General features: G+C 45.4%; 15 non-coding genes and 1 pseudogene across 15 annotated transcripts; all 16 read right to left on the bottom strand.

Annotated features, from left to right (window-relative positions):
• Positions 1–477: 477 nt before the first annotated feature.
• LOC141200239 (U2 spliceosomal RNA) lies at positions 478–668 on the bottom strand. Its single transcript, XR_012271965.1, has one exon. It is a non-coding gene; the product is annotated as a U2 spliceosomal RNA (small nuclear RNA).
• Positions 669–1,787: 1,119 nt separating this feature from the next.
• On the bottom strand, positions 1,788–1,978 carry LOC141201148 (U2 spliceosomal RNA). Its single transcript, XR_012272718.1, has one exon. It is a non-coding gene; the product is annotated as a U2 spliceosomal RNA (small nuclear RNA).
• Positions 1,979–3,104: 1,126 nt separating this feature from the next.
• On the bottom strand, positions 3,105–3,289 carry LOC141200929 (U2 spliceosomal RNA). Its single transcript, XR_012272607.1, has one exon. It is a non-coding gene; the product is annotated as a U2 spliceosomal RNA (small nuclear RNA).
• A 794-nt stretch (positions 3,290–4,083) lies between these two features.
• Positions 4,084–4,175, bottom strand: LOC141201031 (U2 spliceosomal RNA; annotated as a pseudogene).
• Positions 4,176–5,297: 1,122 nt separating this feature from the next.
• Positions 5,298–5,488, bottom strand: LOC141200692 (U2 spliceosomal RNA). Its single transcript, XR_012272405.1, has one exon. It is a non-coding gene; the product is annotated as a U2 spliceosomal RNA (small nuclear RNA).
• A 1,120-nt stretch (positions 5,489–6,608) lies between these two features.
• On the bottom strand, positions 6,609–6,799 carry LOC141201147 (U2 spliceosomal RNA). The gene has a single exon (XR_012272717.1). It is a non-coding gene; the product is annotated as a U2 spliceosomal RNA (small nuclear RNA).
• Positions 6,800–7,916: 1,117 nt separating this feature from the next.
• On the bottom strand, positions 7,917–8,107 carry LOC141201146 (U2 spliceosomal RNA). Its single transcript, XR_012272716.1, has one exon. It is a non-coding gene; the product is annotated as a U2 spliceosomal RNA (small nuclear RNA).
• Positions 8,108–9,227: 1,120 nt separating this feature from the next.
• On the bottom strand, positions 9,228–9,418 carry LOC141201145 (U2 spliceosomal RNA). The gene has a single exon (XR_012272715.1). It is a non-coding gene; the product is annotated as a U2 spliceosomal RNA (small nuclear RNA).
• A 1,118-nt stretch (positions 9,419–10,536) lies between these two features.
• Positions 10,537–10,727, bottom strand: LOC141201143 (U2 spliceosomal RNA). Its single transcript, XR_012272713.1, has one exon. It is a non-coding gene; the product is annotated as a U2 spliceosomal RNA (small nuclear RNA).
• Positions 10,728–11,849: 1,122 nt separating this feature from the next.
• Positions 11,850–12,040, bottom strand: LOC141201142 (U2 spliceosomal RNA). The gene has a single exon (XR_012272712.1). It is a non-coding gene; the product is annotated as a U2 spliceosomal RNA (small nuclear RNA).
• A 1,121-nt stretch (positions 12,041–13,161) lies between these two features.
• On the bottom strand, positions 13,162–13,352 carry LOC141200335 (U2 spliceosomal RNA). Its single transcript, XR_012272058.1, has one exon. It is a non-coding gene; the product is annotated as a U2 spliceosomal RNA (small nuclear RNA).
• Positions 13,353–14,474: 1,122 nt separating this feature from the next.
• LOC141200376 (U2 spliceosomal RNA) lies at positions 14,475–14,665 on the bottom strand. Its single transcript, XR_012272098.1, has one exon. It is a non-coding gene; the product is annotated as a U2 spliceosomal RNA (small nuclear RNA).
• A 1,118-nt stretch (positions 14,666–15,783) lies between these two features.
• Positions 15,784–15,974, bottom strand: LOC141201141 (U2 spliceosomal RNA). Its single transcript, XR_012272711.1, has one exon. It is a non-coding gene; the product is annotated as a U2 spliceosomal RNA (small nuclear RNA).
• A 1,123-nt stretch (positions 15,975–17,097) lies between these two features.
• On the bottom strand, positions 17,098–17,288 carry LOC141201140 (U2 spliceosomal RNA). Its single transcript, XR_012272710.1, has one exon. It is a non-coding gene; the product is annotated as a U2 spliceosomal RNA (small nuclear RNA).
• Positions 17,289–18,409: 1,121 nt separating this feature from the next.
• LOC141201139 (U2 spliceosomal RNA) lies at positions 18,410–18,600 on the bottom strand. The gene has a single exon (XR_012272709.1). It is a non-coding gene; the product is annotated as a U2 spliceosomal RNA (small nuclear RNA).
• A 1,119-nt stretch (positions 18,601–19,719) lies between these two features.
• Positions 19,720–19,910, bottom strand: LOC141201138 (U2 spliceosomal RNA). The gene has a single exon (XR_012272708.1). It is a non-coding gene; the product is annotated as a U2 spliceosomal RNA (small nuclear RNA).
• Between the last annotated feature and the right edge of the window lie 446 nt (positions 19,911–20,356).

Raw genomic sequence — 20,356 nt, 5'->3', positions numbered from 1 at the left:
TAGCAAACCAAAAAAGAAATTTTAAGCGCAGCAGAGTAACCAGCTCACATACCTGTTAGCTCAGGTGAGTTTAAAAGGCTGCTGTTGATAACAAGGGCATTTGCTAAATAGATGGTGTGTGTGCAACAATATACTGAAAGGTCAATTATATTGTGCAGCTTATCTCACCACCTGTAGTTATTTAGGTGAAAGCTCCAAAATGCTTGCCTAATATGTCTGTTTATCCAAAAGGAAGTATAGAGGGAGAGCTAGATAGATAGCATTGCATTACATTACATTACATGGCAATGCAATGCACAGTTGCTGAAGTTGAACCAAAATGAGCTTGTCATCTGGCTTCTGCAACTTTTAACATGAAAAATCCAATGAGGAGAAGAAAAGCAAAGCCAAAGAGTCCATCCCAAAATCCGACAAACAAGCAAAATGAACAAAAAGCATTGAATTCAATTCTTTCTGATTTTAGAAACTGCATTAAAGAAGGGGTGCACCGGTCCTGGAGATACTGCAATACCAGGTCAATGCGTGGAGTGGACAGAGCAAGCTCTTTTTCCATCTCCCTGCTCTAAAAATCCATTTAATATATGGTCCCCAGATAGGGGACGTATCAGATATTAAACTGATAAGAACAGATACTACACTTGATCTTAGCCAAAAGGCCGAGAAGCGATAACCAGAATTGGTTTCCGACTACGGTGCCACCCAAGGATTCTGAAAAGTCCATTTGTGGAGATGGCCACCTGGACTCCCGTTAAGAAGACATGCTGTCAACCTCTAGATCCCTCACATGCCTGCACTTTTCGGCTTGCTGCTGCTGCAATCCACGCGTTTTAGATCTGCATAACTCCACCTCTTTTAGCACAGTACCCTCAACCCCCGGCTGTTCCCACCCGCCTCAACACCGTTGGAAGGGAGGAGAACCAATTAAGGCAGGGGGGGGTGGAACGAGCAGCTGTCTACCCTTAGCAGGAGGGTTGCTGATTAATTACCTCTCCTGCTGCTGCTGCTGCTGGCTGTCCAGCAGCAGACTGAAGGTGGCTGCTGCTGTGCGCAGGTATATAAAGGCTCAGAGCCTATTATGACACGCGCAGCCAGCGTTCCATTGCCACATTCCGTCTACTGCAGGCGGGATACCTGGATGGCTGAATGTCACTGAGAAGCTCACAGAGACCGCCATAAGCAACAGTTTAAAAGAATGCCACAGACTAATCAACCAAACTTTTTGGGTTGGTTTCTCTTTTATAGTCTGCAGGCATTAAATGAAAGAAGTCAGTGTTCCAGCAGAGGGAGACAACGTTTCAGAAAAGGCATTGTAGCAAACCAAAAAAGAAATTTTAAGCGCAGCAGAGTAACCAGCTCACATACCTGTTAGCTCAGGTGAGTTTAAAAGGCTGCTGTTGATAACAAGGGCATTTGCTAAATAGATGGTGTGTGTGCAACAATATACTGAAAGGTCAATTATATTGTGCAGCTTATCTCACCACCTGTAGTTATTTAGTTGAAAGCTCCAAAATGCTTGCCTAATATGTCTGTTTATCCAAAAGGAAGTATAGAGGGAGAGCTAGATAGATAGCATTGCATTACATTACATTACATGGCAATGCAATGCACAGTTGCTGAAGTTGAACCAAAATGAGCTTGTCATCTGGCTTCTGCAACTTTTAACATGAAAAATCCAATGAGGAGAAGAAAAGCAAAGCCAAAGAGTCCATCCCAAAATCCGACAAACAAGCAAAATGAACAAAAAGCATTGAATTCAATTCTTTCTGATTTTAGAAACTGCATTAAAGAAGGGGTGCACCGGTCCTGGAGATACTGCAATACCAGGTCAATGCGTGGAGTGGACAGAGCAAGCTCTTTTTCCATCTCCCTGTTCTAAAAATCCATTTAATATATGGTCCCCAGATAGGGGACGTATCAGATATTAAACTGATAAGAACAGATACTACACTTGATCTTAGCCAAAAGGCCGAGAAGCGATAACCAGAATTGGTTTCCGACTACGGTGCCACCCAAGGATTCTGAAAAGTCCATTTGTGGAGATGGCCACCTGGACTCCCGTTAAGAAGACATGCTGTCAACCTCTAGATCCCTCACATGCCTGCACTTTTCGGCTTGCTGCTGCTGCAATCCACGCGTTTTAGATCTGCATAACTCCACCTCTTTTAGCACAGTACCCTCAACCCCCGGCTGTTCCCACCCGCCTCAACACCGTTGGAAGGGAGGAGAACCAATTAAGGCGGGGGGGGGGGGGGGGTGGAACGAGCAGCTGTCTACCCTTAGCAGGAGGGTTGCTGATTAATTACCTCTCCTGCTGCTGCTGCTGCTGGCTGTCCAGCAGCAGACTGAAGGTGGCTGCTGCTGTGCGCAGGTATATAAAGGCTCAGAGCCTATTATGACACGCGCAGCCAGCGTTCCATTGCCACATTCCGTCTACTGCAGGCGGGATACCTGGATGGCTGAATGTCACTGAGAAGCTCACAGAGACCGCCATAAGCAACAGTTTAAAAGAATGCCACAGACTAATCAACCAAACTTTTTGGGTTGGTTTCTCTTTTATAGTCTGCAGGCATTAAATGAAAGAAGTCAGTGTTCCAGCAGAGGGAGACAACGTTTCAGACAAGGCATTGTAGCAAACCAAAAAAGAAATTTTAAGTGCAGCAGAGTAACCAGCTCACATACCTGTTAGCTCAGGTGAGTTTAAAAAGCTGCTGTTGATAACAAGGGCATTTGCTAAATAGATGGTGTGTGTGCAACAATATACTGAAAGGTCAATTATATTGTGCAGCTTATCTCACCACCTGTAGTTATTTAGGTGAAAGCTCCAAAATGCTTGCCTAATATGTCTGTTTATCCAAAAGGAAGTATAGAGGGAGAGCTAGATAGATAGCATTGCATTACATTACATTACATGGCAATGCAATGCACAGTTGCTGAAGTTGAACCAAAATGAGCTTGTCATCTGGCTTCTGCAACTTTTAACATGAAAAATCCAATGAGGAGAAGAAAAGCAAAGCCAAAGAGTCCATCCCAAAATCCGACAAACAAGCAAAATGAACAAAAAGCATTGAATTCAATTCTTTCTGATTTTAGAAACTGCATTAAAGAAGGGGTGCACCGGTCCTGGAGATACTGCAATACCAGGTCAATGCGTGGAGTGGACAGAGCAAGCTCTTTTTCCATCTCCCTGTTCTAAAAATCCATTTAATATATGGTCCCCAGATAGGGGACGTATCAGATATTAAACTGATAAGAACAGATTTTTTTTTTTTTTTTTTTTCGAAAGCCCGAATTCGTGTACAAAACCCGAGTGCGCTTAAAAAAGTGACAAGTGCCACAAAAAAAGTGCACTAGGATGCTGGTCTTCTTGAAACCCTCTCCAAAAGGAGAAGGGTCCCCCAAACCATTCCCCGTCCCTCCGAGCCAAAAGGCCACAGCGAGGAACAGGGACAAAAAGCCACCTCCAGCCGAAGCCAGAGGCGACCCAATCTTACCCCCAGCACCTGCCCGAGTTCTCACCCGAGCAAGGCACTGGGAGCCAAAGACTGTGCTCCCCTCCCGGAAGAGGGGAGCCAACAACGCTCTCCTCCCGAAAGAGGAGAGCCAGTGGGGTTCAGGGGGGAGCTGAACCTGATGGCCACACACTCCCCCCCTAGACCTGCCAAGAGAGGAACCCGTAAGGGAACCGCATCCCGACAAAATCCTAGTAGGACGTGACACACGTGAATAAGTGGACACACAGTGACAAAGAAATTAAATAAATAGTGAAGGTTTCACAGTATAATACTGCCCGGACCTTCGACCGGGAATTGAAAAATTCCCCATCCTAAGGCCAGAAGGCCCGGAATAAGGGTGTGTGCGAAGAAAGAAAATTTGAAGTGCTTGTGCAAATGTGCCATAAACTCAAGTGGGGTTCCCAATCCCAGTGACTTAAGGCACCCCAGGGTCACCACTCCTGGGGCACTTCACACTTCGGGCTTTCGATCTTCCCCGGCCCAATGGCGTCGATCCTGGGGGGCCATGCTTTCCACCAGATGACTATATTAGCCACCTGGCGTACTAACAAGCGCCTAAACCCCAGTGTGCATAATGTATCAATCTACTAGGGCGGCCAACATCCAAAACCGCCTTTTCGAAAGATACTACACTTGATCTTAGCCAAAAGGCCGAGAAGCGATAACCAGAATTGGTTTCCCACTACGGTGCCACCCAAGGATTCTGAAAAGTCCATTTGTGGAGATGGCCACCTGGACTCCAGTTAAGAAGACATGCTGTCAACCTCTAGATCCCTCACATGCCTGCACTTTTCGGCTTGCTGCTGCTGCAATCCACGCGTTTTAGATCTGCATAACTCCACCTCTTTTAGCACAGTACCCTCAACCCCCGGCTGTTCCCACCCGCCTCAACACCGTTGGAAGGGAGGAGAACCAATTAAGGCGGGGGGGGGGGGTGGAACGAGCAGCTGTCTACCCTTAGCAGGAGGGTTGCTGATTAATTACCTCTCCTGCTGCTGCTGCTGCTGGCTGTCCAGCAGCAGACTGAAGGTGGCTGCTGCTGTGCGCAGGTATATAAAGGCTCAGAGCCTATTATGACACGCGCAGCCAGCGTTCCATTGCCACATTCCGTCTACTGCAGGCGGGATACCTGGATGGCTGAATGTCACTGAGAAGCTCACAGAGACCGCCATAAGCAACAGTTTAAAAGAATGCCACAGACTAATCAACCAAACTTTTTGAGTTGGTTTCTCTTTTATAGTCTGCAGGCATTAAATGAAAGAAGTCAGTGTTCCAGCAGAGGGAGACAACGTTTCAGAAAAGGCATTGTAGCAAACCAAAAAAGAAATTTTAAGCGCAGCAGAGTAACCAGCTCACATACCTGTTAGCTCAGGTGAGTTTAAAAGGCTGCTGTTGATAACAAGGGCATTTGCTAAATAGATGGTGTGTGTGCAACAATATACTGAAAGGTCAATTATATTGTGCAGCTTATCTCACCACCTGTAGTTATTTAGGTGAAAGCTCCAAAATGCTTGCCTAATATGTCTGTTTATCCAAAAGGAAGTATAGAGGGAGAGCTAGATAGATAGCATTGCATTACATTACATTACATGGCAATGCAATGCACAGTTGCTGAAGTTGAACCAAAATGAGCTTGTCATCTGGCTTCTGCAACTTTTAACATGAAAAATCCAATGAGGAGAAGAAAAGCAAAGCCAAAGAGTCCATCCCAAAATCCGACAAACAAGCAAAATGAACAAAAAGCATTGAATTCAATTCTTTCTGATTTTAGAAACTGCATTAAAGAAGGGGTGCACCGGTCCTGGAGATACTGCAATACCAGGTCAATGCGTGGAGTGGACAGAGCAAGCTCTTTTTCCATCTCCCTGTTCTAAAAATCCATTTAATATATGGTCCCCAGATAGGGGACGTATCAGATATTAAACTGATAAGAACAGATACTACACTTGATCTTTGCCAAAAGGCCGAGAAGCGATAACCAGAATTGGTTTCCGAATACGGTGCCACCCAAGGATTCTGAAAAGTCCATTTGTGGAGATGGCCACCTGGACTCCCGTTAAGAAGACATGCTGTCAACCTCTAGATCCCTCACATGCCTGCACTTTTCGGCTTGCTGCTGCTGCAATCCACGCGTTTTAGATCTGCATAACTCCACCTCTTTTAGCACAGTACCCTCAACCCCCGGCTGTTCCCACCCGCCTCAACACCGTTGGAAGGGAGGAGAACCAATTAAGGCGGGGGGTGGGGTGGATGAGCAGCTGTCTACCCTTAGCAGGAGGGTTGCTGATTAATTACCTCTCCTGCTGCTGCTGCTGCTGGCTGTCCAGCAGCAGACTGAAGGTGGCTGCTGCTGTGCGCAGGTATATAAAGGCTCAGAGCCTATTATGACACGCGCAGCCAGCGTTCCATTGCCACATTCCGTCTACTGCAGGCGGGATACCTGGATGGCTGAATGTCACTGAGAAGCTCACAGAGACCGCCATAAGCAACAGTTTAAAAGAATGCCACAGACTAATCAACCAAACTTTTTGGGTTGGTTTCTCTTTTATAGTCTGCAGGCATTAAATGAAAGAAGTCAGTGTTCCAGCAGAGGGAGACAACGTTTCAGAAAAGGCATTGTAGCAAACCAAAAAAGAAATTTTAAGCGCAGCAGAGTAACCAGCTCACATACCTGTTAGCTCAGGTGAGTTTAAAAGGCTGCTGTTGATAACAAGGGCATTTGCTAAATAGATGGTGTGTGTGCAACAATATACTGAAAGGTCAATTATATTGTGCAGCTTATCTCACCACCTGTAGTTATTTAGGTGAAAGCTCCAAAATGCTTGCCTAATATGTCTGTTTATCCAAAAGGAAGTATAGGGGGAGAGCTAGATAGATAGCATTGCATTACATTACATTACATGGCAATGCAATGCACAGTTGCTGAAGTTGAACCAAAATGAGCTTGTCATCTGGCTTCTGCAACTTTTAACATGAAAAATCCAATGAGGAGAAGAAAAGCAAAGCCAAAGAGTCCATCCCAAAATCCGACAAACAAGCAAAATGAACAAAAAGCATTGAATTCAATTCTTTCTGATTTTAGAAACTGCATTAAAGAAGGGGTGCACCGGTCCTGGAGATACTGCAATACCAGGTCAATGCGTGGAGTGGACAGAGCAAGCTCTTTTTCCATCTCCCTGTTCTAAAAATCCATTTAATATATGGTCCCCAGATAGGGGACGTATCAGATATTAAACTGATAAGAACAGATACTACACTTGATCTTAGCCAAAAGGCCGAGAAGCGATAACCAGAATTGGTTTCCGACTACGGTGCCAAGGATTCTGAAAAGTCCATTTGTGGAGATGGCCACCTGGACTCCCGTTAAGAAGACATGCTGTCAACCTCTAGATCCCTCACATGCCTGCACTTTTCGGCTTGCTGCTGCTGCAATCCACGCGTTTTAGATCTGCATAACTCCACCTCTTTTAGCACAGTACCCTCAACCCCCGGCTGTTCCCACCCGCCTCAACACCGTTGGAAGGGAGGAGAACCAATTAAGGCGGGGGGGGGGGTGGAACGAGCAGCTGTCTACCCTTAGCAGGAGGGTTGCTGATTAATTACCTCTCCTGCTGCTGCTGCTGCTGGCTGTCCAGCAGCAGACTGAAGGTGGCTGCTGCTGTGCGCAGGTATATAAAGGCTCAGAGCCTATTATGACACGCGCAGCCAGCGTTCCATTGCCACATTCCGTCTACTGCAGGCGGGATACCTGGATGGCTGAATGTCACTGAGAAGCTCACAGAGACCGCCATAAGCAACAGTTTAAAAGAATGCCACAGACTAATCAACCAAACTTTTTGGGTTGGTTTCTCTTTTATAGTCTGCAGGCATTAAATGAAAGAAGTCAGTGTTCCAGCAGAGGGAGACAACGTTTCAGAAAAGGCATTGTAGCAAACCAAAAAAGAAATTTTAAGCGCAGCAGAGTAACCAGCTCACATACCTGTTAGCTCAGGTGAGTTTAAAAGGCTGCTGTTGATAACAAGGGCATTTGCTAAATAGATGGTGTGTGTGCAACAATATACTGAAAGGTCAATTATATTGTGCAGCTTATCTCACCACCTGTAGTTATTTAGGTGAAAGCTCCAAAATGCTTGCCTAATATGTCTGTTTATCCAAAAGGAAGTATAGAGGGAGAGCTAGATAGATAGCATTGCATTACATTACATTACATGGCAATGCAATGCACAGTTGCTGAAGTTGAACCAAAATGAGCTTGTCATCTGGCTTCTGCAACTTTTAACATGAAAAATCCAATGAGGAGAAGAAAAGCAAAGCCAAAGAGTCCATCCCAAAATCCGACAAACAAGCAAAATGAACAAAAAGCATTGAATTCAATTCTTTCTGATTTTAGAAACTGCATTAAAGAAGGGGTGCACCGGTCCTGGAGATACTGCAATACCAGGTCAATGCGTGGAGTGGACAGAGCAAGCTCTTTTTCCATCTCCCTGTTCTAAAAATCCATTTAATATATGGTCCCCAGATAGGGGACGTATCAGATATTAAACTGATAAGAACAGATACTACACTTGATCTTAGCCAAAAGGCCGAGAAGCGATAACCAGAATTGGTTTCCGACTACGGTGCCACCCAAGGATTCTGAAAAGTCCATTTGTGGAGATGGCCACCTGGACTCCCGTTAAGAAGACATGCTGTCAACCTCTAGATCCCTCACATGCCTGCACTTTTCGGCTTGCTGCTGCTGCAATCCACGCGTTTTAGATCTGCATAACTCCACCTCTTTTAGCACAGTACCCTCAACCCCCGGCTGTTCCCACCCGCCTCAACACCGTTGGAAGGGAGGAGAACCAATTAAGGCGGGGGGGGGGTGGAACGAGCAGCTGTCTACCCTTAGCAGGAGGGTTGCTGATTAATTACCTCTCCTGCTGCTGCTGCTGCTGGCTGTCCAGCAGCAGAATGAAGGTGGCTGCTGCTGTGCGCAGGTATATAAAGGCTCAGAGCCTATTATGACACGCGCAGCCAGCGTTCCATTGCCACATTCCGTCTACTGCAGGCGGGATACCTGGATGGCTGAATGTCACTGAGAAGCTCACAGAGACCGCCATAAGCAACAGTTTAAAAGAATGCCACAGACTAATCAACCAAACTTTTTGGGTTGGTTTCTCTTTTATAGTCTGCAGGCATTAAATGAAAGAAGTCAGTGTTCCAGCAGAGGGAGACAACGTTTCAGAAAAGGCATTGTAGCAAACCAAAAAAGAAATTTTAAGCGCAGCAGAGTAACCAGCTCACATACCTGTTAGCTCAGGTGAGTTTAAAAGGCTGCTGTTGATAACAAGGGCATTTGCTAAATAGATGGTGTGTGTGCAACAATATACTGAAAGGTCAATTATATTGTGCAGCTTATCTCACCACCTGTAGTTATTTAGGTGAAAGCTCCAAAATGCTTGCCTAATATGTCTGTTTATCCAAAAGGAAGTATAGAGGGAGAGCTAGATAGATAGCATTGCATTACATTACATTACATGGCAATGCAATGCACAGTTGCTGAAGTTGAACCAAAATGAGCTTGTCATCTGGCTTCTGCAACTTTTAACATGAAAAATCCAATGAGGAGAAGAAAAGCAAAGCCAAAGAGTCCATCCCAAAATCCGACAAACAAGCAAAATGAACAAAAAGCATTGAATTCAATTCTTTCTGATTTTAGAAACTGCATTAAAGAAGGGGTGCACCGGTCCTGGAGATACTGCAATACCAGGTCAATGCGTGGAGTGGACAGAGCAAGCTCTTTTTCCATCTCCCTGTTCTAAAAATCCATTTAATATATGGTCCCCAGATAGGGGACGTATCAGATATTAAACTGATAAGAACAGATACTACACTTGATCTTAGCCAAAAGGCCGAGAAGCGATAACCAGAATTGGTTTCCGACTACGGTGCCACCCAAGGATTCTGAAAAGTCCATTTGTGGAGATGGCCACCTGGACTCCCGTTAAGAAGACATGCTGTCAACCTCTAGATCCCTCACATGCCTGCACTTTTCGGCTTGCTGCTGCTGCAATCCACGCGTTTTAGATCTGCATAACTCCACCTCTTTTAGCACAGTACCCTCAACCCCCGGCTGTTCCCACCCGCCTCGACACCGTTGGAAGGGAGGAGAACCAATTAAGGCGGGGGGGGGGGTGGAACGAGCAGCTGTCTACCCTTAGCAGGAGGGTTGCTGATTAATTACCTCTCCTGCTGCTGCTGCTTGCTGTCCAGCAGCAGACTGAAGGTGGCTGCTGCTGTGCGCAGGTATATAAAGGCTCAGAGCCTATTATGACACGCGCAGCCAGCGTTCCATTGCCACATTCCGTCTACTGCAGGTGGGATACCTGGATGGCTGAATGTCACTGAGAAGCTCACAGAGACCGCCATAAGCAACAGTTTAAAAGAATGCCACAGACTAATCAACCAAACTTTTTGGGTTGGTTTCTCTTTTATAGTCTGCAGGCATTAAATGAAAGAAGTCAGTGTTCCAGCAGAGGGAGACAACGTTTCAGAAAAGGCATTGTAGCAAACCAAAAAAGAAATTTTAAGCGCAGCAGAGTAACCAGCTCACATACCTGTTAGCTCAGGTGAGTTTAAAAGGCTGCTGTTGATAACAAGGGCATTTGCTAAATAGATGGTGTGTGTGCAACAATATACTGAAAGGTCAATTATATTGTGCAGCTTATCTCACCACCTGTAGTTATTTAGGTGAAAGCTCCAAAATGCTTGCCTAATATGTCTGTTTATCCAAAAGGAAGTATAGAGGGAGAGCTAGATAGATAGCATTGCATTACATTACATTACATGGCAATGCAATGCACAGTTGCTGAAGTTGAACCAAAATGAGCTTGTCATCTGGCTTCTGCAACTTTTAACATGAAAAATCCAATGAGGAGAAGAAAAGCAAAGCCAAAGAGTCCATCCCAAAATCCGACAAACAAGCAAAATGAACAAAAAGCATTGAATTCAATTCTTTCTGATTTTAGAAACTGCATTAAAGAAGGGGTGCACCGGTCCTGGAGATACTGCAATACCAGGTCAATGCGTGGAGTGGACAGAGCAAGCTCTTTTTCCATCTCCCTGTTCTAAAAATCCATTTAATATATGGTCCCCAGATAGGGGACGTATCAGATATTAAACTGATAAGAACAGATACTACACTTGATCTTAGCCAAAAGGCCGAGAAGCGATAACCAGAATTGGTTTCCGACTACGGTGCCACCCAAGGATTCTGAAAAGTCCATTTGTGGAGATGGCCACCTGGACTCCCGTTAAGAAGACATGCTGTCAACCTCTAGATCCCTCACATGCCTGCACTTTTCGGCTTGCTGCTGCTGCAATCCACGCGTTTTAGATCTGCATAACTCCACCTCTTTTAGCACAGTACCCTCAACCCCCGGCTGTTCCCACCCGCCTCAACACCGTTGGAAGGGAGGAGAACCAATTAAGGCGGGGGGGGGGGGTGGAACGAGCAGCTGTCTACCCTTAGCAGGAGGGTTGCTGATTAATTACCTCTCCTGCTGCTGCTGCTGCTGGCTGTCCAACAGCAGACTGAAGGTGGCTGCTGCTGTGCGCAGGTATATAAAGGCTCAGAGCCTATTATGACACGCGCAGCCAGCGTTCCATTGCCACATTCCGTCTACTGCAGGCGGGATACCTGGATGGCTGAATGTCACTGAGAAGCTCACAGAGACCGCCATAAGCAACAGTTTAAAAGAATGCCACAGACTAATCAACCAAACTTTTTGGGTTGGTTTCTCTTTTATAGTCTGCAGGCATTAAATGAAAGAAGTCAGTGTTCCAGCAGAGGGAGACAACGTTTCAGAAAAGGCATTGTAGCAAACCAAAAAATAAATTTTAAGCGCAGCAGAGTAACCAGCTCACATACCTGTTAGCTCAGGTGAGTTTAAAAGGCTGCTGTTGATAACAAGGGCTTTTGCTAAATAGATGGTGTGTGTGCAACAATATACTGAAAGGTCAATTATATTGTGCAGCTTATCTCACCACCTGTAGTTATTTAGGTGAAAGCTCCAAAATGCTTGCCTAATATGTCTGTTTATCCAAAAGGAAGTATAGAGGGAGAGCTAGATAGATAGCATTGCATTACATTACATTACATGGCAATGCAATGCACAGTTGCTGAAGTTGAACCAAAATGAGCTTGTCATCTGGTTTCTGCAACTTTTAACATGAAAAATCCAATGAGGAGAAGAAAAGCAAAGCCAAAGAGTCCATCCCAAAATCCGACAAACAAGCAAAATGAACAAAAAGCATTGAATTCAATTCTTTCTGATTTTAGAAACTGCATTAAAGAAGGGGTGCACCGGTCCTGGAGATACTGCAATACCAGGTCAATGCGTGGAGTGGACAGAGCAAGCTCTTTTTCCATCTCCCTGTTCTAAAAATCCATTTAATATATGGTCCCCAGATAGGGGACGTATCAGATATTAAACTGATAAGAACAGATACTACACTTGATCTTAGCCAAAAGGCCGAGAAGCGATAACCAGAATTGGTTTCCGACTACGGTGCCACCCAAGGATTCTGAAAAGTCCATTTGTGGAGATGGCCACCTGGACTCCCGTTAAGAAGACATGCTGTCAACCTCTAGATCCCTCACATGCCTGCACTTTTCGGCTTGCTGCTGCTGCAATCCACGCGTTTTAGATCTGCATAACTCCACCTCTTTTAGCACAGTACCCTCAACCCCCGGCTGTTCCCACCCGCCTCAACACCGTTGGAAGGGAGGAGAACCAATTAAGGCGGGGGGGGGGGTGGAACGAGCAGCTGTCTACCCTTAGCAGGAGGGTTGCTGATTAATTACCTCTCCTGCTGCTGCTGCTGCTGGCTGTCCAGCAGCAGACTGAAGGTGGCTGCTGCTGTGCGCAGGTATATAAAGGCTCAGAGCCTATTATGACACGCGCAGCCAGCGTTCCATTGCCACATTCCGTCTACTGCAGGCGGGATACCTGGATGGCTGAATGTCACTGAGAAGCTCACAGAGACCGCCATAAGCAACAGTTTAAAAGAATGCCACAGACTAATCAACCAAACTTTTTGGGTTGGTTTCTCTTTTATAGTCTGCAGGCATTAAATGAAAGAAGTCAGTGTTCCAGCAGAGGGAGACAACATTTCAGAAAAGGCATTGTAGCAAACCAAAAAAGAAATTTTAAGCGCAGCAGAGTAACCAGCTCACATACCTGTTAGCTCAGGTGAGTTTAAAAGGCTGCTGTTGATAACAAGGGCATTTGCTAAATAGATGGTGTGTGTGCAACAATATACTGAAAGGTCAATTATATTGTGCAGCTTATCTCACCACCTGTAGTTATTTAGGTGAAAGCTCCAAAATGCTTGCCTAATATGTCTGTTTATCCAAAAGGAAGTATAGAGGGAGAGCTAGATAGATAGCATTGCATTACATTACATTACATGGCAATGCAATGCACAGTTGCTGAAGTTGAACCAAAATGAGCTTGTCATCTGGTTTCTGCAACTTTTAACATGAAAAATCCAATGAGGAGAAGAAAAGCAAAGCCAAAGAGTCCATCCCAAAATCCGACAAACAAGCAAAATGAACAAAAAGCATTGAATTCAATTCTTTCTGATTTTAGAAACTGCATTAAAGAAGGTGTGCACCGGTCCTGGAGATACTGCAATACCAGGTCAATGCGTGGAGTGGACAGAGCAAGCTCTTTTTCCATCTCCCTGTTCTAAAAATCCATTTAATATATGGTCCCCAGATAGGGGACGTATCAGATATTAAACTGATAAGAACAGATACTACACTTGATCTTAGCCAAAAGGCCGAGAAGCGATAACCAGAATTGGTTTCCGACTACGGTGCCACCCAAGGATTCTGAAAAGTCCATTTGTGGAGATGGCCACCTGGACTCCCGTTAAGAAGACATGCTGTCAACCTCTAGATCCCTCACATGCCTGCACTTTTCGGCTTGCTGCTGCTGCAATCCACGCGTTTTAGATCTGCATAACTCCACCTCTTTTAGCACAGTACCCTCAACCCCCGGCTGTTCCCACCCGCCTCAACACCGTTGGAAGGGAGGAGAACCAATTAATGCGGGGGGGGGGGGTGGAACGAGCAGCTGTCTACCCTTAGCAGGAGGGTTGCTGATTAATTACCTCTGCTGCTGCTGCTGCTGCTGGCTGTCCAGCAGCAGACTGAAGGTGGCTGCTGCTGTGCGCAGGTATATAAAGGCTCAGAGCCTATTATGACACGCGCAGCCAGCGTTCCATTGCCACATTCCGTCTACTGCAGGCGGGATACCTGGATGGCTGAATGTCACTGAGAAGCTCACAGAGACCGCCATAAGCAACAGTTTAAAAGAATGCCACAGACTAATCAACCAAACTTTTTGGGTTGGTTTCTCTTTTATAGTCTGCAGGCATTAAATGAAAGAAGTCAGTGTTCCAGCAGAGGGAGACAACGTTTCAGAAAAGGCATTGTAGCAAACCAAAAAAGAAATTTTAAGCGCAGCAGAGTAACCAGCTCACATACCTGTTAGCTCAGGTGAGTTTAAAAGGCTGCTGTTGATAACAAGGGCATTTGCTAAATAGATGGTGTGTGTGCAACAATATACTGAAAGGTCAATTATATTGTGCAGCTTATCTCACCACCTGTAGTTATTTAGGTGAAAGCTCCAAAATGCTTGCCTAATATGTTTGTTTATCCAAAAGGAAGTATAGAGGGAGAGCTAGATAGATAGCATTGCATTACATTACATTACATGGCAATGCAATGCACAGTTGCTGAAGTTGAACCAAAATGAGCTTGTCATCTGGCTTCTGCAACTTTTAACATGAAAAATCCAATGAGGAGAAGAAAAGCAAAGCCAAAGAGTCCATCCCAAAATCCGACAAACAAGCAAAATGAACAAAAAGCATTGAATTCAATTCTTTCTGATTTTAGAAACTGCATTAAAGAAGGGGTGCACCGGTCCTGGAGATACTGCAATACCAGGTCAATGCCTGGAGTGGACAGAGCAAGCTCTTTTTCCATCTCCCTGTTCTAAAAATCCATTTAATATATGGTCCCCAGATAGGGGACGTATCAGATATTAAACTGATAAGAACAGATACTACACTTGATCTTAGCCAAAAGGCCGAGAAGCGATAACCAGAATTGGTTTCCGACTACGGTGCCACCCAAGGATTCTGAAAAGTCCATTTGTGGAGATGGCCACCTGGACTCCCGTTAAGAAGACATGCTGTCAACCTCTAGATCCCTCACATGCCTGCACTTTTCGGCTTGCTGCTGCTGCAATCCACGCGTTTTAGATCTGCATAACTCCACCTCTTTTAGCACAGTACCCTCAACCCCCGGCTGTTCCCACCCGCCTCAACACCGTTGGAAGGGAGGTGAACCAATTAAGGCGGGGGGGGTGGAACGAGCAGCTGTCTACCCTTAGCAGGAGGGTTGCTGATTAATTACCTCTCCTGCTGCTGCTGCTGCTGGCTGTCCAGCAGCAGACTGAAGGTGGCTGCTGCTGTGCGCAGGTATATAAAGGCTCAGAGCCTATTATGACACGCGCAGCCAGCGTTCCATTGCCACATTCCGTCTACTGCAGGCGGGATACCTGGATGGCTGAATGTCACTGAGAAGCTCACAGAGACCGCCATAAGCAACAGTTTAAAAGAATGCCACAGAATAATCAACCAAACTTTTTGGGTTGGTTTCTCTTTTATAGTCTGCAGGCATTAAATGAAAGAAGACAGTGTTCCAGCAGAGGGAGACAACGTTTCAGAAAAGGCATTGTAGCAAACCAAAAAAGAAATTTTAAGCGCAGCAGAGTAACCAGCTCACATACCTGTTAGCTCAGGTGAGTTTAAAAGGCTGCTGTTGATAACAAGGGCATTTGCTAAATAGATGGTGTGTGTGCAACAATATACTGAAAGGTCAATTATATTGTGCAGCTTATCTCACCACCTGTAGTTATTTAGGTGAAAGCTCCAAAATGCTTGCCTAATATGTCTGTTTATCCAAAAGGAAGTATAGAGGGAGAGCTAGATAGATAGCATTGCATTACATTACATTACATGGCAATGCAATGCACAGTTGCTGAAGTTGAACCAAAATGAGCTTGTCATCTGGCTTCTGCAACTTTTAACATGAAAAATCCAATGAGGAGAAGAAAAGCAAAGCCAAAGAGTCCATCCCAAAATCCGACAAACAAGCAAAATGAACAAAAAGCATTGAATTCAATTCTTTCTGATTTTAGAAACTGCATTAAAGAAGGGGTGCACCGGTCCTGGAGATACTGCAATACCAGGTCAATGCGTGGAGTGGACAGAGCAAGCTCTTTTTCCATCTCCCTGTTCTAAAAATCCATTTAATATATGGTCCCCAGATAGGGGACGTATCAGATATTAAACTGATAAGAACAGATACTACACTTGATCTTAGCCAAAAGGCCGAGAAGCGATAACCAGAATTGGTTTCCGACTACGGTGCCACCCAAGGATTCTGAAAAGTCCATTTGTGGAGATGGCCACCTGGACTCCCGTTAAGAAGACATGCTGTCAACCTCTAGATCCCTCACATGCCTGCACTTTTCGGCTTGCTGCTGCTGCAATCCACGCGTTTTAGATCTGCATAACTCCACCTCTTTTAGCACAGTACCCTCAACCCCCGGCTGTTCCCACCCGCCTCAACACCGTTGGAAGGGAGGAGAACCAATTAAGGCGGGGGGGGGGGGGTGGAACGAGCAGCTGTCTACCCTTAGCAGGAGGGTTGCTGATTAATTACCTCTCCTGCTGCTGCTGCTGCTGGCTGTCCAGCAGCAGACTGAAGGTGGCTGCTGCTGTGCGCAGGTATATAAAGGCTCAGAGCCTATTATGACACGCGCAGCCAGCGTTCCATTGCCACATTCCGTCTACTGCAGGCGGGATACCTGGATGGCTGAATGTCACTGAGAAGCTCACAGAGACCGCCATAAGCAACAGTTTAAAAGAATGCCACAGACTAATCAACCAAACTTTTTGGGTTGGTTTCTCTTTTATAGTCTGCAGGCATTAAATGAAAGAAGTCAGTGTTCCAGCAGAGGGAGACAACGTTTCAGAAAAGGCATTGTAGCAAACCAAAAAAGAAATTTTAAGCGCAGCAGAGTAACCAGCTCACATACCTGTTAGCTCAGGTGAGTTTAAAAGGCTGCTGTTGATAACAAGGGCATTTGCTAAATAGATGGTGTGTGTGCAACAATATACTGAAAGGTCAATTATATTGTGCAGCTTATCTCACCACCTGTAGTTATTTAGGTGAAAGCTCCAAAATGCTTGCCTAATATGTCTGTTTATCCAAAAGGAAGTATAGAGGGAGAGCTAGATAGATAGCATTGCATTACATTACATTACATGGCAATGCAATGCACAGTTGCTGAAGTTGAACCAAAATGAGCTTGTCATCTGGCTTCTGCAACTTTTAACATGAAAAATCCAATGAGGAGAAGAAAAGCAAAGCCAAAGAGTCCATCCCAATATCCGACAAACAAGCAAAATGAACAAAAAGCATTGAATTCAATTCTTTCTGATTTTAGAAACTGCATTAAAGAAGGGGTGCACCGGTCCTGGAGATACTGCAATACCAGGTCAATGCGTGGAGTGGACAGAGCAAGCTCTTTTTCCATCTCCCTGTTCTAAAAATCCATTTAATATATGGTCCCCAGATAGGGGACGTATCAGATATTAAACTGATAAGAACAGATACTACACTTGATCTTAGCCAAAAGGCCGAGAAGCGATAACCAGAATTGGTTTCCGACTACGGTGCCACCCAAGGATTCTGAAAAGTCCATTTGTGGAGATGGCCACCTGGACTCCCGTTAAGAAGACATGCTGTCAACCTCTAGATCCCTCACATGCCTGCACTTTTCGGCTTGCTGCTGCTGCAATCCACGCGTTTTAGATCTGCATAACTCCACCTCTTTTAGCACAGTACCCTCAACCCCCGGCTGTTCCCACCCGCCTCAACACCGTTGGAAGGGAGGAGAACCAATTAAGGCGGGGGGGAGGGTGGAACGAGCAGCTGTCTACCCTTAGCAGGAGGGTTGCTGATTAATTACCTCTCCTGCTGCTGCTGCTGCTGGCTGTCCAGCAGCAGACTGAAGGTGGCTGCTGCTGTGCGCAGGTATATTAAGGCTCAGAGCCTATTATGACACGCGCAGCCAGCGTTCCATTGCCACATTCCGTCTACTGCAGGCGGGATACCTGGATGGCTGAATGTCACTGAGAAGCTCACAGAGACCGCCATAAGCAACAGTTTAAAAGAATGCCACAGACTAATCAACCAAACTTTTTGGGTTGGTTTCTCTTTTATAGTCTGCAGGCATTAAATGAAAGAAGTCAGTGTTCCAGCAGAGGGAGACAACGTTTCAGAAAAGGCATTGTAGCAAACCAAAAAAGAAATTTTAAGCGCAGCAGAGTAACCAGCTCACATACCTGTTAGCTCAGGTGAGTTTAAAAGGCTGCTGTTGATAACAAGGGCATTTGCTAAATAGATGGTGTGTGTGCAACAATATACTGAAAGGTCAATTATATTGTGCAGCTTATCTCACCACCTGTAGTTATTTAGGTGAAAGCTCCAAAATGCTTGCCTAATATGTCTGTTTATCCAAAAGGAAGTATAGAGGGAGAGCTAGATAGATAGCATTGCATTACATTACATTACATGGCAATGCAATGCACAGTTGCTGAAGTTGAACCAAAATGAGCTTGTCATCTGGCTTCTGCAACTTTTAACATGAAAAATCCAATGAGGAGAAGAAAAGCAAAGCCAAAGAGTCCATCCCAAAATCCGACAAACAAGCAAAATGAACAAAAAGCATTGAATTCAATTCTTTCTGATTTTAGAAACTGCATTAAAGAAGGGGTGCACCGGTCCTGGAGATACTGCAATACCAGGTCAATGCGTGGAGTGGACAGAGCAAGCTCTTTTTCCATCTCCCTGTTCTAAAAATCCATTTAATATATGGTCCCCAGATAGGGGACGTATCAGATATTAAACTGATAAGAACAGATACTACACTTGATCTTAGCCAAAAGGCCGAGAAGCGATAACCAGAATTGGTTTCCGACTACGGTGCCACCCAAGGATTCTGAAAAGTCCATTTGTGGAGATGGCCACCTGGACTCCCGTTAAGAAGACATGCTGTCAACCTCTAGATCCCTCACATGCCTGCACTTTTCGGCTTGCTGCTGCTGCAATCCACGCGTTTTAGATCTGCATAACTCCACCTCTTTTAGCACAGTACCCTCAACCCCCGGCTGTTCCCACCCGCCTCAACACCGTTGGAAGGGAGGAGAACCAATTAAGGCGGGGGGGGGTGGAACGAGCAGCTGTCTACCCTTAGCAGGAGGGTTGCTGATTAATTACCTCTCCTGCTGCTGCTGCTGCTGGCTGTCCAGCAGCAGACTGAAGGTGGCTGCTGCTGTGCGCAGGTATATAAAGGCTCAGAGCCTATTATGACACGCGCAGCCAGCGTTCCATTGCCACATTCCGTCTACTGCAGGCGGGATACCTGGATGGCTGAATGTCACTGAGAAGCTCACAGAGACCGCCATAAGCAACAGTTTAAAAGAATGCCACAGACTAATCAACCAAACTTTTTGGGTTGGTTTCTCTTTTATAGTCTGCAGGCATTAAATGAAAGAAGTCAGTGTTCCAGCAGAGGGAGACAACGTTTCAGAAAAGGCATTGTAGCAAACCAAAAAAGAAATTTTAAGCGCAGCAGAGTAACCAGCTCACATACCTGTTAGCTCAGGTGAGTTTAAAAGGCTGCTGTTGATAACAAGGGCATTTGCTAAATAGATGGTGTGTGTGCAACAATATACTGAAAGGTCAATTATATTGTGCAGCTTATCTCACCACCTGTAGTTATTTAGGTGAAAGCTCCAAAATGCTTGCCTAATATGTCTGTTTATCCAAAAGGAAGTATAGAGGGAGAGCTAGATAGATAGCATTGCATTACATTACATTACATGGCAATGCAATGCACAGTTGCTGAAGTTGAACCAAAATGAGCTTGTCATCTGGCTTCTGCAACTTTTAACATGAAAAATCCAATGAGGAGAAGAAAAGCAAAGCCAAAGAGTCCATCCCAAAATCCGACAAACAAGCAAAATGAACAAAAAGCATTGAATTCAATTCTTTCTGATTTTAGAAACTGCATTAAAGAAGGGGTGCACCGGTCCTGGAGATACTGCAATACCAGGTCAATGCGTGGAGTGGACAGAGCAAGCTCTTTTTCCATCTCCCTGTTCTAAAAATCCATTTAATATATGGTCCCCAGATAGGGGACGTATCAGATATTAAACTGATAAGAACAGATACTACACTTGATCTTAGCCAAAAGGCCGAGAAGCGATAACCAGAATTGGTTTCCGACTACGGTGCCACCCAAGGATTCTGAAAAGTCCATTTGTGGAGATGGCCACCTGGACTCCCGTTAAGAAGACATGCTGTCAACCTCTAGATCCCTCACATGCCTGCACTTTTCGGCTTGCTGCTGCTGCAATCCACGCGTTTTAGATCTGCATAACTCCACCTCTTTTAGCACAGTACCCTCAACCCCCGGCTGTTCCCACCCGCCTCAACACCGTTGGAAGGGAGGAGAACCAATTAAGGCGGGGGGGGGGTGGAACGAGCAGCTGTCTACCCTTAGCAGGAGGGTTGCTGATTAATTACCTCTCCTGCTGCTGCTGCTGCTGGCTGTCCAGCAGCAGACTGAAGGTGGCTGCTGCTGTGCGCAGGTATATTAAGGCTCAGAGCCAATTATGACACGCGCAGCCAGCGTTCCATTGCCACATTCCGT

This window comes from Phyllobates terribilis, unplaced genomic scaffold, assembly GCF_046119375.1.
Source record: "Phyllobates terribilis strain yellow unplaced genomic scaffold, ASM4611937v1 Scaffold_108__1_contigs__length_5656254, whole genome shotgun sequence".
NCBI lineage: Eukaryota > Metazoa > Chordata > Amphibia > Anura > Dendrobatidae > Phyllobates > Phyllobates terribilis.
Note: the sequence above shows the minus strand (reverse complement) of the source record. Positions and strands in the feature narration are given on the sequence as shown.